The sequence below is a fragment of the Mustela lutreola genome, chromosome 8 (assembly GCF_030435805.1).
Source record: "Mustela lutreola isolate mMusLut2 chromosome 8, mMusLut2.pri, whole genome shotgun sequence".
NCBI lineage: Eukaryota > Metazoa > Chordata > Mammalia > Carnivora > Mustelidae > Mustela > Mustela lutreola.
Genome location: NC_081297.1, coordinates 30741586 through 30756840, shown reverse-complemented (window position 1 = coordinate 30756840; position 15255 = coordinate 30741586). Strand labels below are relative to the sequence as shown.

Genomic DNA, 15255 nt, shown 5'->3' with positions numbered 1-15255 from the left:
GCTTCCCCACCCCCCTCTGCCTGCCTCTCTGCCTACTTGTGATTCTCTCTCTCTCTCTGTGTCAAATAAATAAATAAATAAAATCTTAAAAACAAAACAAAACAAAACCAAGGGACCATAAGAAAGAAATAGAAAACAAAAGTCTTACCTTACTGAGAGGAAGAGGGTTAGGGTGTGTGTGTGTGTGTTTGTGTATGTGGTGATGAGGAGGGTTCATGCCTCATCTTCCACAGTAACAACTGATAGTGCTTATGAATATAACATCGGGTGCCTGCTTCAGCAGCATATACACTAAAAGTTGGAACAATACACAGAAGATTAGCACGACCCCCTGCACAGAGATTACATGCAAATTCATGAAGCATTCCATATTTTTAAGATGTTTCTCTGAGTTCAAATAAATATATTATATATACAAATATAAATAGATATATAAATATCTCACATGTGAAGTGTTTATTTCAAATTAAGCCTTCATAATCACGGACTATATCTACAAAAACAAATTCACAAGCTCTCTCAAATGGAAGTAAACATTTATTGAAAGTACTTCCTTATTAAATAAATGCTTCCAAATTTTAAAAAATTTAGAATTTTTTTTATTGTAAAACACACATAAAGTTTACCATTTTAATCATTTTTAGGTGTACGATTCAGTGGTGTTGGAAGAGAAGTGCTTTTTAAAGAAAATGTATGTAAAAATTAGCTCAGGATTGGAATTGGGTCATGTTGTATACCAAAATATTTATTTAGTGTTGCTCATTTCATATTAGCTTCATAAAATAAAGTTAACATTATAAACTTTCAAATGTTTCCACTGTAGGTAAGATTAGATGACAACTATTTAAAATATTCAAGAAATTAACTCATTTTTTTCACCCACTTAACAGTTGGGAGCCATTTGGGAAAAAAAAAAAAAAGTAATGTAACTAAATCTAAGCAATCCCAAATAAATGCCCATTGTTTCTTGAGAGAGAGAGACAAGACATCACCAGTATGAGCTACAGAAAACACCCACATTAACATCTTGGATATATTATTTTCTCGCTGAATAAAAAGTTAGGCACACAGCTTTTCTATACAATAACTGGAATTGTGCACAGTCTCTCTCCACACTGCTCTGAAAATGAACTTTTGTTTTATGCAGATGTAGGCGAATTAGAATGAACAAAAGGCACACATTTGAAGGCTGAGAACATTCAACTGAAAAGGAAAAACGGAATTTTCTTCCATAAGACATAACTGGTTTACAGACTTAAGTGCAGCGGGCAGGTTAGAAGGTTCCAGCTGTCCTGTCTTTGAAAGTAGCACCCCATCAGCAAGTATTTTCTAACTGCTCCTGCCAAGGTTGATGACAAGGCCTATTTGAAAGATAAAACAGGAAGAAATGGAACCTCCTTCTGGTCTCTCTGGCCCAGTATTAGTGTCAAGGACCAACATCTTCCCACGGCCACTATCGCAATAGCTCGCTCATGTTAAGGTCTGAGCCACAGAGAATGGGGCCCACAGGGAGCTAATGGGGCTGGGAAAGTGCTGCAGACCCTTTCACAGAACATTTATGGGAGAGGAAGCCTGTGTAACCCTTCTTAAGAAGACTGATGGAACGATACTGGGTTGTTAGGAGTGTTGAGGCCACATCGCTGAGCCTGGACACAGAGGCAACCACGAGCTCTTCCTGCCCCATCTCCCCCACCCCACAGGCTCCAAAAGGCTAAGTTCACTCTGAAACCCAACAATAACTCCACTGAGACTCTGAAGTGAGGACAACTGCGCTGTCTTGCATGGTCCCCGTTGTTGGTCACATTCCAGAATGATTGCACCTCTGCTCTGTCCAATTCCTGCTTGCTTCTCCATGCTTCTTCATTCAACCCTTAAACACAGATGCCCCCATTGCTTTTCTAGCAAAGCATGGTTTCTAACATGTAGCTCTCATGATTCTAATGCAATCATCCTCCATAGCTGATAAACCCCAAATCTCCTTCTCTAACCCTGATCTTTGTCTTGAATTTTAACTCCTATATCCAACAGCATGAAGACCTTATCCAGTGGAAGACCTCCCAGGCACTAAAAAACTCTCAAACGTTATGTGTGTAAATAAACTGCCTCATCTTTTTACTTGAAATCCCTGGGGACAACTATTTCATGGAATTTTGAGAAAAGGTAATACCTAGTACAAAAATACCACCCGTGAGGTCTAGGCCTGTGCCTTGGAATCAGTTTTTTTCTTTGGCAAAATGTACCACTGTTTCCATTAAGTGGAATATAAAAAAGCTGAAATAGTCTTATGTCAGCTGAGGTCACATTTTGTTATCAAATGAGTTTGTACCAAATTGACAAGAAACTTAAGAGCTTCTTAGATGTTGGAATTGTGAGTGAGTGATTATTGAATTTTATATGTCACACATATGACATTGAAAGGCAATTATCCCTAATATACACAGAGCTCTTAGAAATTAATAAGAAAAAGAGAGATGAAACCCAGAAGGAAATTGGACCAAGGACATAAATAGACCATTTAAAGATAACATTTTTAAAAATGTCCAGCCATACTAATTGCAAGTTGCAAAGATATGCAACTTGAAATTGTGAGATATTTCCTGCTTCTCAGATAAGGAGGAATAAATAATAATTTAGCAGAAGTATGGAGAAATATGCATTCGCATATACTATTAATGAGTTAATATTTGTAAAGACCTTAGAACAGTTGCCTAGCACATAGTAAACTTCACATAAGTTCTTGTTAAATAAATATTGGTAGACATTTTTATTGGTAAAAACTCAGGGGAAGACCACTTACCAACAATCGGTATTAAAATTTTAAATGTGTGTATTTTAATGATATCCAGCACCTCCAATTCTAAGAATTCCACCATAATACTCAAACAAAGATATGTTATGTAGAAAGATGTTTGTTGAATTACTATAATCATGAAATTTGGAAACATCACTGCCATCTTTGGTGGTGTGTTTCTCCTCAAGGTGGTAGGAAGGTGGCCACGGCAGACCTAGGCATCACATCCAGACACATCAACATCCAGGGGAAGAAGAGAGTGGCTTTCTGGGGGCTCACTTCTAGGACTAGAAAAACTTTTCCCATAAGCTTCCAATAGACTTCTCCGTTCTCACTGGACATTTCTGGGGTCCATGAAGCCTTCCCACACCAATCCCCAGCAAAGGGAATGACAATACTCCAGGCCAGTGGTTCTCAAACATTTTTTATCTTGGGACCAATTCAGGTGCTTAAAAATTAAGGATTTCAAAGGGCTTTTATTATTATGGTTTGTATCTATTACTAAAATTTCTAAATAATTATTAATTTAAAAACAACAATAAACCCACTGAATGTTAACATAAGTTAACATAGCTATATTTTCCAAAGCAAAAGCATTTTTAAAATAAAAAGTGTGTGTATTTAAGGTGTACAGCGTGATGATCTGATATACATGTAAGTATATACAATCACACTCATTGCTAGTCCTCACATAGTTACCGTGTGTGCGATGAGAGCACCTGAAACCTGTTTTCTCAACAAATTTCCAATATTCAATACAGTATTTTCAACTGTTGTATGTTAGATCTAGACTTACTCATTCTACATAACTGCAACTTTGTACTCTTTGGCCAACATCTCCCCATTTCCCCCACTCTAGCCCCTGGAAACCACCTTTCTACTCTCTGTTTTTATGTATTTGACTTTTTTTAAGAGTCAGCATAGAAGTGAGATCATGATTTTTTTCTTTCCGTGTCTGACTTATTTCACTTGGCATAATGTGCTCCAGGTTCATCCATGTTGTCACAAATGGCAAAGTTTCCTTTTTCTTTTTTTTTTTTTTTAAGGCTGGAGAATCTTCCATTGAATGTACATACCACAATTTCTTTATCAATTCATCCGTTGACAAAAACTTAGGTTGCTTCCATGTCTTGGCTCTTGTGAATAATGCTGCAGTGAACAGGGGATTGCACATATCCCTTCAAGATACTGATTTCATTTTTGGGGGGTGTTATATCCAGAAGAGGAATTGCTGGATCATATGGAAGTTCTGTTATTAGCCGTAGCAAAAGCACTGAATGAGAACAATGGCCTTGCTTTCCATTTTTGCAAATCCTTACTATTTGGCTTAGTGTTAAGACAGCTGGATTCCCATAAATGCTTTTGCATTCATTCAATCTGTTGGAATCTGTTGAAGTAAGTATTTAAAAAAAAAAAAAAATCTAGCCTCATTCAGATATGTAGCCAGAAAAGGGAGAAACTCACAGACCCCTGAAAAGGGTCTCAGAAACCCCAGGGTCTTTGGCTGCATTTTAGGAACTGCTCTGCCTTATCACCAAAGGAGGGGCTGGGTCATTTTCTCCTAGAGCTTCCAGCTGTTAGGAGAGGGAGTGGAAAGGTACACTAAGTCGTAATCTGCTAGGAAGGAGAGAGGAGAAAGCAGATACGGTCAGGAAGAAGGAGGGGTACTGATGGGACAACCAGCCATGCCCCTCTACAAACTTTTATTGAGAACATATCTAGAATTGGGGTAAATTATACCTAACATAAAACTTTCCATTTTAACCATTTTTAAGCATATGGCCCTCTTCTCCAACCTCATCTCTGACACTCTCCCCTTGCTCACAACCCTCCCGCACATGAACCTTTCTGTTTTTCAAATATGCCAAGAGGTTTCCATATCTCAGCCCTTCATACAGCTTCTTCCCTCTGCCTGAAAACCCTTGGAAACCCTACCCCTCCCAAGGCTGGCTCTCTCTCCTCCAGCTTAAATGCAGATGTTTCCTGAGGGCTCCTCCCAATCATTATCATACCTTGTTCCAAACTTTTCACAAATACTTCTTGAGCACCTACTATATGACAGGCCCTATTCTAACTGCTGGGGATAGAGTGGTGAAAAAAACACGCTAAAATCCCTACTCTTGGAGTTCCTGGGTGGCTCAGTCAGTTAAGTGTCCAACTCTTCATTTCAGCTCAGGTCATGATCTCAGGGTCATGGGATCAGGCCCCATGTAAGGCTCGCACTCAGCTTAGGCTCTGCTTGAGACTCTCTCTCCTTCTCCTGCCCCCTGCTCCTCCCCCCAGCCATGCTCACACACACACACACACACACATACACACACACACACTCAAATAAATAAAATCTTTTAAAAAATCCTTACTCCTACGAGGCTTATATGCTGGTGACTGTTTACAAAGCACTAATCACTACTGCAATTATCTTGTTCATTTTTTTCAATGTTTATTTCATCAGCTGGTCATTTCAGCAACATTTATAAATCAAAAGTTGGAAACAACCCAAATGCCTGACGATGGGAACTGGTTTAAAAAGTTATATCCTTATAATATAAAGCCATATGTCTGTTTTGAAGAACGAGTAGGCCTATATATACTGCCATGAAAAGATGACCAAGATATACTTGTATCAGACATACCAATATATGCTTTCCCAGCTCCCTTGGCTCCAGCCGCCTGTCAGACCCTCAGCTTCCTGTTCTACCTCAGTGTGTAGTTTCACCATCAGGGCCAACATAGTCCTGCAGCCTAGGACAGCAAGGCTCTCTCTTGCTGCCACTACGTGAACAGGCAAACCACATGCCCAGAGTTTCCACCTGTTCCTGCTCCTTCTTGACTCAGATGAGGCCACGTGGCAGAGTATTGGGTTCTACCATCCCAAATGGCTGCACAAGAGGACAGGCGATACAACTTGGAAGTGTGAAGGTTAACACCCCATGGGGAATGTTTGCCCTACTGAGGATTTCTAAAAGCTTTTCCTGACATGGTTTACAACTATCCATATTTATCATGTTCAAAATTAAAAATGAGAAAACTTTGAAGTATTTGTCAGTTGATTTTAGACATCAATAAAACTCATTCATTATATGCAAACACAAGTAGCATATTTGATACAAAAACAAATATCTTTTCCAGACAAAAAAATTAAGCAAGAAGAGTGGTATTGCTTTCCATATTGGCAGGTCTCTTTAAAACCTGGTTTAACAGAAAGCTCAATTCTCCCGAGTGCTTCTGCATTCAATTTATTGCAGCATCTTGTTTTGGTTTAAGTTTAGGAAGCTAATCTGGCTTCATAAGAGTGTCGTTGGAAAAGGTAGACACAGCATTTTCAGATAACTGGATGTTCTTCTTTGATACTACACCAAAACTTGACAAGTATTAGTTTTTGAAAGGTTAGCTGCAGTGTGGAATCTGAAACCATATCAATGAGCTCTTTGTCCTCTGTTATGTTAAAATCCATTGTTCAGGGGCGCCTGGGTGGCTCAGTTGTTAAGCATCTGCCTTCAGCTCAGGTCATGATCCCAGGGTCCTGGGGTCAAGCCCCTCATCAGGCTCCCTGCTCGGCGGGAAACCTGCTTCTCCCTCTCCCGCTTCCTCCTGCTTGTGTTCCCTCTCTCACTGTGTCTCTCTCTGTCAAATAAATAAACAAAATCTTTTAAAAAAATGCACTGTTGATTTATACTTTGGATGGATATTTCACCCATGTGTAATATTGATCTTGCAGACACCTGAAAAAGTCTTAGTGATTCTCAAAAGTCCATAGACCACACTTTTGGAAGTGATGTCTTATTTATTTACATGTTCATAGTTTTCTCCTCCCAACCATCCCCTCCAGAAAGTAAGCTTCATAGGAGCAGGAACATTGTTCCTCTTGTATCTCTTGCACCTGCACTTGTTCTCAATAATCACTGGCTCAATGAATGCACTTTAGTGATTCCATAAGAGAGGCATCCCATAAAGTTATCTTATCATTTCATAGGAGGGTTCATGGAGCTATATGACCTTGAGACTACATTAAATTATTTTCCCAGGATTTAAAAAATTGATGTCTTAAAGATAAATTAATTTAAAATTAACTAGTGTTGTTTTCAAGATTTTACTTAAATTCTAGTTAGTTAAAATATAGTGTAATATTGGCTTCAGGAATAGAATTTTGTGATTCATCACTTATATACAATACCCAGTGCTCACCACAACAAGAGCCCTCCTTAATACTCATCACCCATTCAGCCCATCACCTACCCGCCTCCTGCCATCAACCCTTAGTTTGTTCTCTATCATTAAGAATCTCTTATGGGGGACGCCTGGGTGGCTCAGTTGGTTAAGCAGCTGCCTTCGGCTCAGGTCATGATCGAGTCCCACATCGGGCTCCTTGCTCAGCAGGGAGCCTGCTTCTCCCTCTGCGTCTGCCTGCCATTCTGTCTGCCTGTGCTCACTCTCTCCCCCCACCTCTCTCTGATAAATAAATAAAATCTTAAAAAAATAAAATAAAATAAAAAAAGAATCTCTTATGGCTTACTTCTCTCTTTTTTTCTCTTCCCATATAGTCATCAGTTTGTTTGTTTGTTTGTTTTTTAAAAGTTCACATATTTTACTTGAATAAAATCATATGGTATTTTTCTTTCTCTGACTGACTTATTTCACTTAGTGTAATACATTCTAGTTCCATCCACATCATTGCAAATGGCAAGATTTCATTCTTTTTGATGGCTGAGTAATACCCCTTTGTGTGTGTGTGTGTGTGTGTGTGTGTGTACTGCATGTTCTTTATCCATTCATCAGTCAATGGACATTTGGACTCTTCCCATAATTTGGCTATAGTTGGTAATGTTGCTATAAATATCGGGGTGCATGTGCCCCTTCAAATCAGTATTTTTGTATCCTTTGGATAAATACCTATGGTGCAATTGCTATGTCATGGGGTGGTTCTACTTTTAAACTTTTGAGGAACCATACTGCTTTCCACAGTGGCCCCCTTAGTTTGCATTCCCACCAACAGTGTAAGAGAGTTCCCCTTTCTCTTCATGTTTGCCAACATCTGTTGCTTCTTGTATAAAACTAATTAGCTTTAAAACTCACAAATTTTGCCCTTAAGAAACAGATTGTGACTTTTAATAACAAATATTTATTTCTATAAATATTAAATAAAATACACTATAATATAATGTCAACCACCTTTATGAAATATCTAGTACAAAATTCTACATGTGAGGGATAGATCTACCTAACCAAAGCTTATGAAGCAATTCTTCCTTCTTTAAGGGTAGTATGGAGAAAGAAGAGTAAATGAGATTAGGCTAAAAGAATGTTGTAAGAAAAAAAAATGAAAACAAAATAATAATAAGGAAAAATTGTATGTCATCTCTCAAGAATATCCAAAATATTCATGTATGCTTGTATGTGTTTTCTGTCTACTTCTAAAACAACCCAAAGAATCTACATAATAAAATTTGGCTTCATGAAGCAGTCTAGACACTTGCTACTTGAAGCACGGGCTTGTGTCAGCAGCTCTGATATTTCCTGGAAGTTAGAAAAGTCTCAGGCCCCACCAGACACACCACACAGATATTTTTCAAATATAGCCTCTACAATATGTTCCATTCCACATTTTGTGAAGTTGACCCTTCTCCCATCAAATGGTGGGGACAATATCTCCTCCCTAAAATTTGGGAAGACCTTTACAACTGCCTCTACCAGTAGATTATAGTTGAAGTGACACTATGTGACTTCTGAGGTGATGTCATAAAAATGCCATGCACTTTCACCTTGCTTTGTTGGGACACTTGGTGAAACCCAGCCACCATGCTGTAAGGAAGCCAAGCACTATTTGGAAGGGATACATATGAGCTTTCTGGTCAAGAGCCCCATCTAGGATCTCAGTCAACAGCCAGCATCAACCATCAGACTCTGATGGTTTCAGCTCCCAGCCATTAAGTTACCCTCAGAATCCAACCATCTAAGCAGGTATGGAGACAAGCTATCCTTACCAGGCCCTGCTCAAATTGCAGCTTTGTGGGCAAACTAAATGAGTAATCATTTAATGGCTGTTTTAAACCACTAAGTTTGGGATGGTCTGCTGTGCAACAGATAACCAGAATACCCACTGAATCATTTTAACAACACCCCTCAATAATTTATATGCATACTGAGGTGCCTGGGTGGCTCAGTCAGCTAAGCTTATGTGATTCTTGGTTTCAGCTCAGGTCATGATCTCATGGGTCAAGATCGAGCCCTGCATCAGGCTCTGCACTCAGCATGGAATTTGCTTGAGGATGCTCTTCCTTTGCCCCTCCCCCACTTGCACAGGCACACATTCTCTCTTCTAGATAAATAAATCTTTAAAAAAATAATTCATATGCATATTCAAATGTGAGAGTATTGATTTAAAGCAAAATTGTGTAACATGTAATTTTTCCTACTGCCTTTAACAACACCGATTACAAATTATGAAAAACTGCATACTGAGCTAAAATTGTGTTTAGAGTAATTGTTCCCAGAAAGCTAGGTAATTATTCTCTGTTAATGGGCCATATTGTCTAGGTGTTAGAACTTGTCCAAATCTTGGGTCTGACTCACAGTTGCAGGGTATTTTCTCCACAAGAGATAGAGAAACGGACTAAATAATTGAGGCAAGTCAAAGGATTTTGGAAACAAACACTCCCAAAATGTAAAGATGAGGACTGAGGATGTGTGACTAAGACCCAGCAAACTTACTCATGCCAAGGGCAGCAATCATTTTAATAGCAGATGACATAAGGGAAACTTTTGAAAACAGATGGTGTCATGCTACCAAAATTAAATGTAAATGAACATATGCAGATGTTTGCTATTGTTAAAGTATAACAACAGAGCTGTAATTCATAGCATTCTCCTGGGGTCAGCTTTTAAAAGTGTATTAGCTAAAAGGTCTACGGTTTCATAATGCAATCAACATACAGGGCATAAGTTTTGTTTCCTGTTCATCTATGTGGTTTATTATCAGTATGTCTAAGGTGTTTGTTTAGCGAAGTTAAACATTTCATTCATTCATAGTGTTCTAAATTTTAAGTCAGTGCAAATTACAAAGATCAGTGAATAATAATCATCTGCTGTCACATGTCAAATAATTGGATATTTGGGAACATGTAAATTTTTAAATTAGTTTTTCCAGTTTCCAACCAGATATTTGGCATCCTGTGACCAGAGCCAGGTCATTTAGCATTTCCTCTTAACCCAGTCAAACTCATCTGTGTTTAGACTATTCCTGTAAAGAACAGCCCTTTGCATTAAGTGCAGCTTGCTTGGTTCACTTTCCAGTTATGAAAAACAACGTATAAGTAAGAGTTCTTGGTTGCAAGCAACAGAAACATATTCTGGCTAATGTAAGCAAAAAAGGGATTTATTGAAAGACTAATAGGGGCTCATGAACACACTAAGAGGAGGAATTCCTGGCTTGGGAAAGGGGCAGGGGTCAAAGAAGGCCCAGCCCAGCCCCTTCCACACTGGCAGTGCTACCACCACACTAAGACTATCCTCCAAAAGATCTCCCATTCTTGTCACACGCCATCCTAGGTCAAAGTCCTCCTGGCTTCCGTAAGTGCCAGGTGGGTGTGAGGTGGGTGAGCTAAATCTTGCCCTCCCGTCAGGATTCCTCACGGAGGGAGCCTCTTTCCCACAAGAAAGCTGGGATATTATAAGAAGTGGGATGATGCTGGGCATCCAAAATCTTATATACGTCTGCTATAAATATGTAGGGCTTGTTTAAATTATAAAATGATGCATGTTCATCGTGGAAAATACATAGTATTGTCTTTCTACATTTTTTCCGAAATTGGAATTGCTATTGAATGTACTATTTATAACCAACTTTTTTTCTCCCGACATATTGTGATCATTTTCCAGTGTCATACAATTATTCATCTGCTTTTCAATTTTGGTTTTCTTTTTCTTTTTCTTTTTTTAATCTGCATTTTTAAAATTTAAATTCATAATTAAAAGATAATGTATTCTTTGTTTCAGAGTTACAGGTCTGTGATTCATCCGTCTTATATAATACCCAGTGCTCATTACAACCTATACCCTCCCTAATGTCCATCACCCAGTTACCCCATCCCTCCACCCCATCCCCTCTAGAAATGCTCAGTTTGTTTCCCAGGATTAAGAATCTTTTACAGTTTGTCTCCCTCTCAATTTTGCTTTTCAATATTTGTATAGTATGTCTTCTCTGCTTATATTTTAATCACTTAGGTAAATTTCTTTTTGAGATTTTATTAACTTATTTGTCAGGGATGGTGCATAAGCAAGGGGAGCAGCAGAGGCAGAAGGAGAAGCAGGCTCCCCGCCGAGCAAGGTACCCGATACAGGACTTGATCCCTGGACCCCAGGATCATGACCTGAGCCAAAGACAGACACTTAACCAATTGAGCCACCCAGGCGTCCCTCAGAGGTGGTTTCTATTTTGCCTTTTACCATTGTAAATAATGCTGCACTGAGCATATACTTCTTTTTTCTCTCTCTCTTTTGCTGAAGTAGACTCCTTGGTTTCTCCCCAAATGGATTTCTTAAAAAGAAAAAGAAAAAGAATAAAAACGTGAGGATAGCTTAAGGGACCTCTATGGCAACATGTATCAGGCGCTATGCTAAGTGTTGCATGTGCGTTTTCTCATTGACTCCCCACAGTGCCCTGTGTGGTGTTGGGGCCGATTCCACGTTAAAACCTGTTAAACCTCTAGGGCCTGCCTGGGCCTACTTAGCCATAGCGACCCCACATTGCCTATGTAGCCATTTTGTTGTTTAATAAATGCCTCAGCAGTTACTAGTATCGGTTCCGGGTAACCGTTACTAAAACACACAGGCAGAAGACATCCAATCAGCCAAAGCCACATACATAGAGGTCTGCGGTTGTGTCCTATAAAACTAGCCTGTAAGACCAAAGAGGGGTTGCTCTCTTCGGAGGCGGCCTTGGCCGGTCAGTCTGACTTCTAATGTTTGGCAAAGAATAAAGCTTTACATAACTTTCACCTTGTCTCAGCCTTGTTCCCCTGGCGGGTCAGTCTAACTTCTAATGCTTGGTGTAGAATAAGGCTTTGCATAACTTTTACTTTGTCTCAGTCTCGTTCCTTTGATAACAGACCCAACAGTGGTAAATCCTATCATTATCACCATTTTACAGATGAGGAACATGTTGCTTGAAAGTTATAAAAAACTTGCCCAAGATGGCACAGCAACGGATAGTCACGAATTAACCTGAGGGTCACAGCTAACAGATGATGACCCAGCCTGCAAACCTACTGCTCAGCCTCTGAACCTCTTAACTTTCCTTTTATGTAGAAATTGTTGGATAATCCATAAATATTTCCTTATGATAATAAATCAAGAGAAGTGGAATTGAAGGAGTAAAGGCTTTTGATACGTACTGTCAGCTGCTCTCCTGAGGGCACCAATTCATACAGCCCTCAGAGAGAGATTAAAGGGCCTATTTTTCCACACCCTTGGGCCGCACCTCTAGGTTTACCTTTATCAGAGGACCTTTGTCAATCTACCAGGTGAAAAAAGATATCTTGGTTTTTAAATTTTGTGTGTGTTGTGTTATATTATAATGTTAGCTTTGTTTTATGATTTTTTACTATGTGTCAGTCACCCTTTACCAAGAGGGTAAAGATAGCTGTCATCTTATTTATTGCCTTGTTTATTGCCTTATCCCCAGCACCAAACAGGGTGCCTGGTACACAGCAGTCACTCAATAAAGATTTTTGGAGTAAAAAAATAAATGAGTGTGCCAGGCATTGAGTTCAGCCCTTTACATGGGTTGCCTCTTTTAGATCTCACAACACTTGATGTCTTAGCTAGTCTTTATACTAGTAACACTTTCGCTAGTATGTCTGACCCAATAGGCACTCCTAAGGCCTTGCTTTAAACCAGTTCAGGTGCTCTAAAGTAGGACTGCCCAACTTCCTTGGTTTCTCCCCAAATGGATTCCTTATACGATACAGGAGCTGTATTTTAAGTCAAATCACTCCAAATCTCTCCAAATTTGTTGAAAATATGCCCATTCATTTTCCATGATATAATAAAGGAAGAAACTTAATTTTTGTAGGAGTTTTCTGATTTTTTTTTTATTATTTAAAAAAGGTCCATTTTGGGGGTGCCTGGGTGGCTTGGTTGGTTAAGCATCTGCATTTGGCTCAGGTCATGATCCCAGGGTCCTGGGATCAAGCCCCATATCAAGCTCCCTGCTCAGTGGGAAGTCTGTTTCTCCCTCTCCCTCTGCTTGTTCTCAAATAAATAAAATATTTAGAAAAGATCCATTTTTAAATCTAGCTTTCTGATTCCGTACTTGTGCCTGCAACACTTTCACAATTATTTTCTGCCCCTCAATAAGAAAAGTACTCCTGATCATATCATGGACACGTTTTGCAACCATGGAAGCACCAGGGGCTTGGATGACCTGTTTTTTTGTTTTAGACAGTCTCATAAGAACTTTGGCTCTCAAGGTACAAACCTCTTGAAGTTGACCTAGGCACATGCCACAGGTGGATTTAGTACTGTCCCACTTTCTTGCTATAATGGTAAACAATTCTAATGCCAGGGGTTCAGGGCAGCCTGGTTTTGTTGGACGCTGTATTGTAAAATAGCTTATGGGGTATGTCAAATGCTGGACCATTTGAATGCCTCTAGATTATCTCCAAAAGGGAAAAAATTTTATTTATAGAGGTTGGAAAGAACGCTCCATGTATTAAAAACATTAGCTCTAATCCTTTGTCATATGGTTTGCAAATACCTTCCCTTTTTTTTTTTTTTTGCCTTTTAGTTTAATTTATGGTTTTTTTAACTTGTAAATATGTTTCCTTTTTTATAGCAAAATCTACAGTTTTCCCCTTTATGTTCTTTCTTTGCTATTATATATAGAAGTCTTTTCTATTTTAAGTAGGCTAATACTCATACATAATAACCATTTCTTGATGGAATGATGTGGATGTAGAATAAAAACCCTGGCTTTTCAACATGAAGTCATGATGGTGGCACACAGAATCCCTCTAGTTCCCTGTAATAAGATTAACTACTGGAATTAACTGGATTAACTTTGTGACTGCTCCAGGGCAATCTAAAACACCCAAGGGCCTACAGATGTCAAAGTTCTTTACTCTGGGAGAGAAGATGGGAGCATCAGTTCTGTTTCTTCTCCAGATCCTACAGACTGGTAGTATGCTCTCTGAAAAGCATCTATGATCACAAACACTACCTGTACTCAATAACTTTGTGTGTGTTAAAAAAGAAACATTAGGATTCCAAAATGGAACCACTTGTGCTAAACCCCACATCAGCAAGCCAAAAACAGTTAATAATACCTTACCGAAAAGAAGTTTCAGCCCCTCCCAGGATGTAGTATTTTTGTTTGTTTTTATATTTTTTTAATTTATTTTAGAAAGAGAGAGCAAGTGTGTTCTAGTGGAAGGAAGGGCAGAGGGAGAGAGGGAGAGAGAGAATTTCAAGCAGACTCCCCACTGAGTGCAGAGCCGAATGTGGGGCTTGATCTCACAACCTGGAGATCATGGCCTGACCTGAAACTAAGAATCAGACACTTAACTGACTGAGCTACTCAGGTGCCACCCCCCACCCCGCCCCACCACAAAGATGTAATCTTAACCAGTCAGTCTGGAATGTCCTGATCAATTCTAGTGAGGTAATTTACCTGGTGGATCCATTTTTGTCTCCTAAAGGAAATTAACTGTGCCTTAAACAATCCACTCTTTTCCCTCTTCTGCCTATAAAAGCCTTCCATTTTGTATAGCTCTTGGAGGTCCTTCTATTTGCTAAATAGGATTCATGAATCATTGAATGAAGCCAGTTAGATCATCAAACTTAGTCAAATTTTGTTTTTAACAGTAGAGGCAATAAGAAGGTATGTCTGTATGAACATGTGTATATTCATACAGTTTTCCTCATAAAGCTTCAAAGGACTGAAAACAACAGTAAGACTTAAATAACTTTAAAACAGTTCTTTACAGTAATGGAAAGTTATATAAGAAAGAAAAAACCTTAATCAAATGTAATATATGTTAAAACAGAATTTTCTACGTACGTGATTGAGAATTCCTTAGGATGAATGAATTTGTACCATCCAATGAGTTAACTGGTAGCAAGTAGTGAACTCCAAGTACTCACCGAATTCCAATGAATTTCAAGTGAAGTGTCCTGCTTCCAGTCCCTTGGGAGAAAACCTGGAGCCTGCAGATGACAGCCAAGGAAGACTCTGAACTCGCCTCTTTCCACAGACAGCAAATATACAGCTGTGTATGGGATAATTCCAAGAGAATGGAAGCCTGGCTGGACAGCTCTCTCCACAAGAAGGGATAAAAGGACCGCACTGAGACAGGTAGAAGAGGCAGAAACAATCTCACCAAAAACCACATCCCCGTGCAGCAACCCACAATAGGGAGGGATCTCACAGGTCTGGAGCCTCTTCCTGAAGAGTGAGAGGTTCATGCCCC

The 15255-nt window shown here is 39.2% G+C and overlaps 1 non-coding gene and 1 pseudogene across 1 annotated transcript; one reads left to right on the top strand and one right to left on the bottom strand.

The window, feature by feature from the left end:
* Positions 1-271: 271 nt before the first annotated feature.
* LOC131840040 (U6 spliceosomal RNA) lies at positions 272-376 on the top strand. Its single transcript, XR_009357156.1, has one exon. It is a non-coding gene; the product is annotated as a U6 spliceosomal RNA (small nuclear RNA).
* Positions 377-10174: 9798 nt separating this feature from the next.
* LOC131839691 (large ribosomal subunit protein eL34-like) lies at positions 10175-13427 on the bottom strand (annotated as a pseudogene).
* Positions 13428-15255: the final 1828 nt, after the last annotated feature.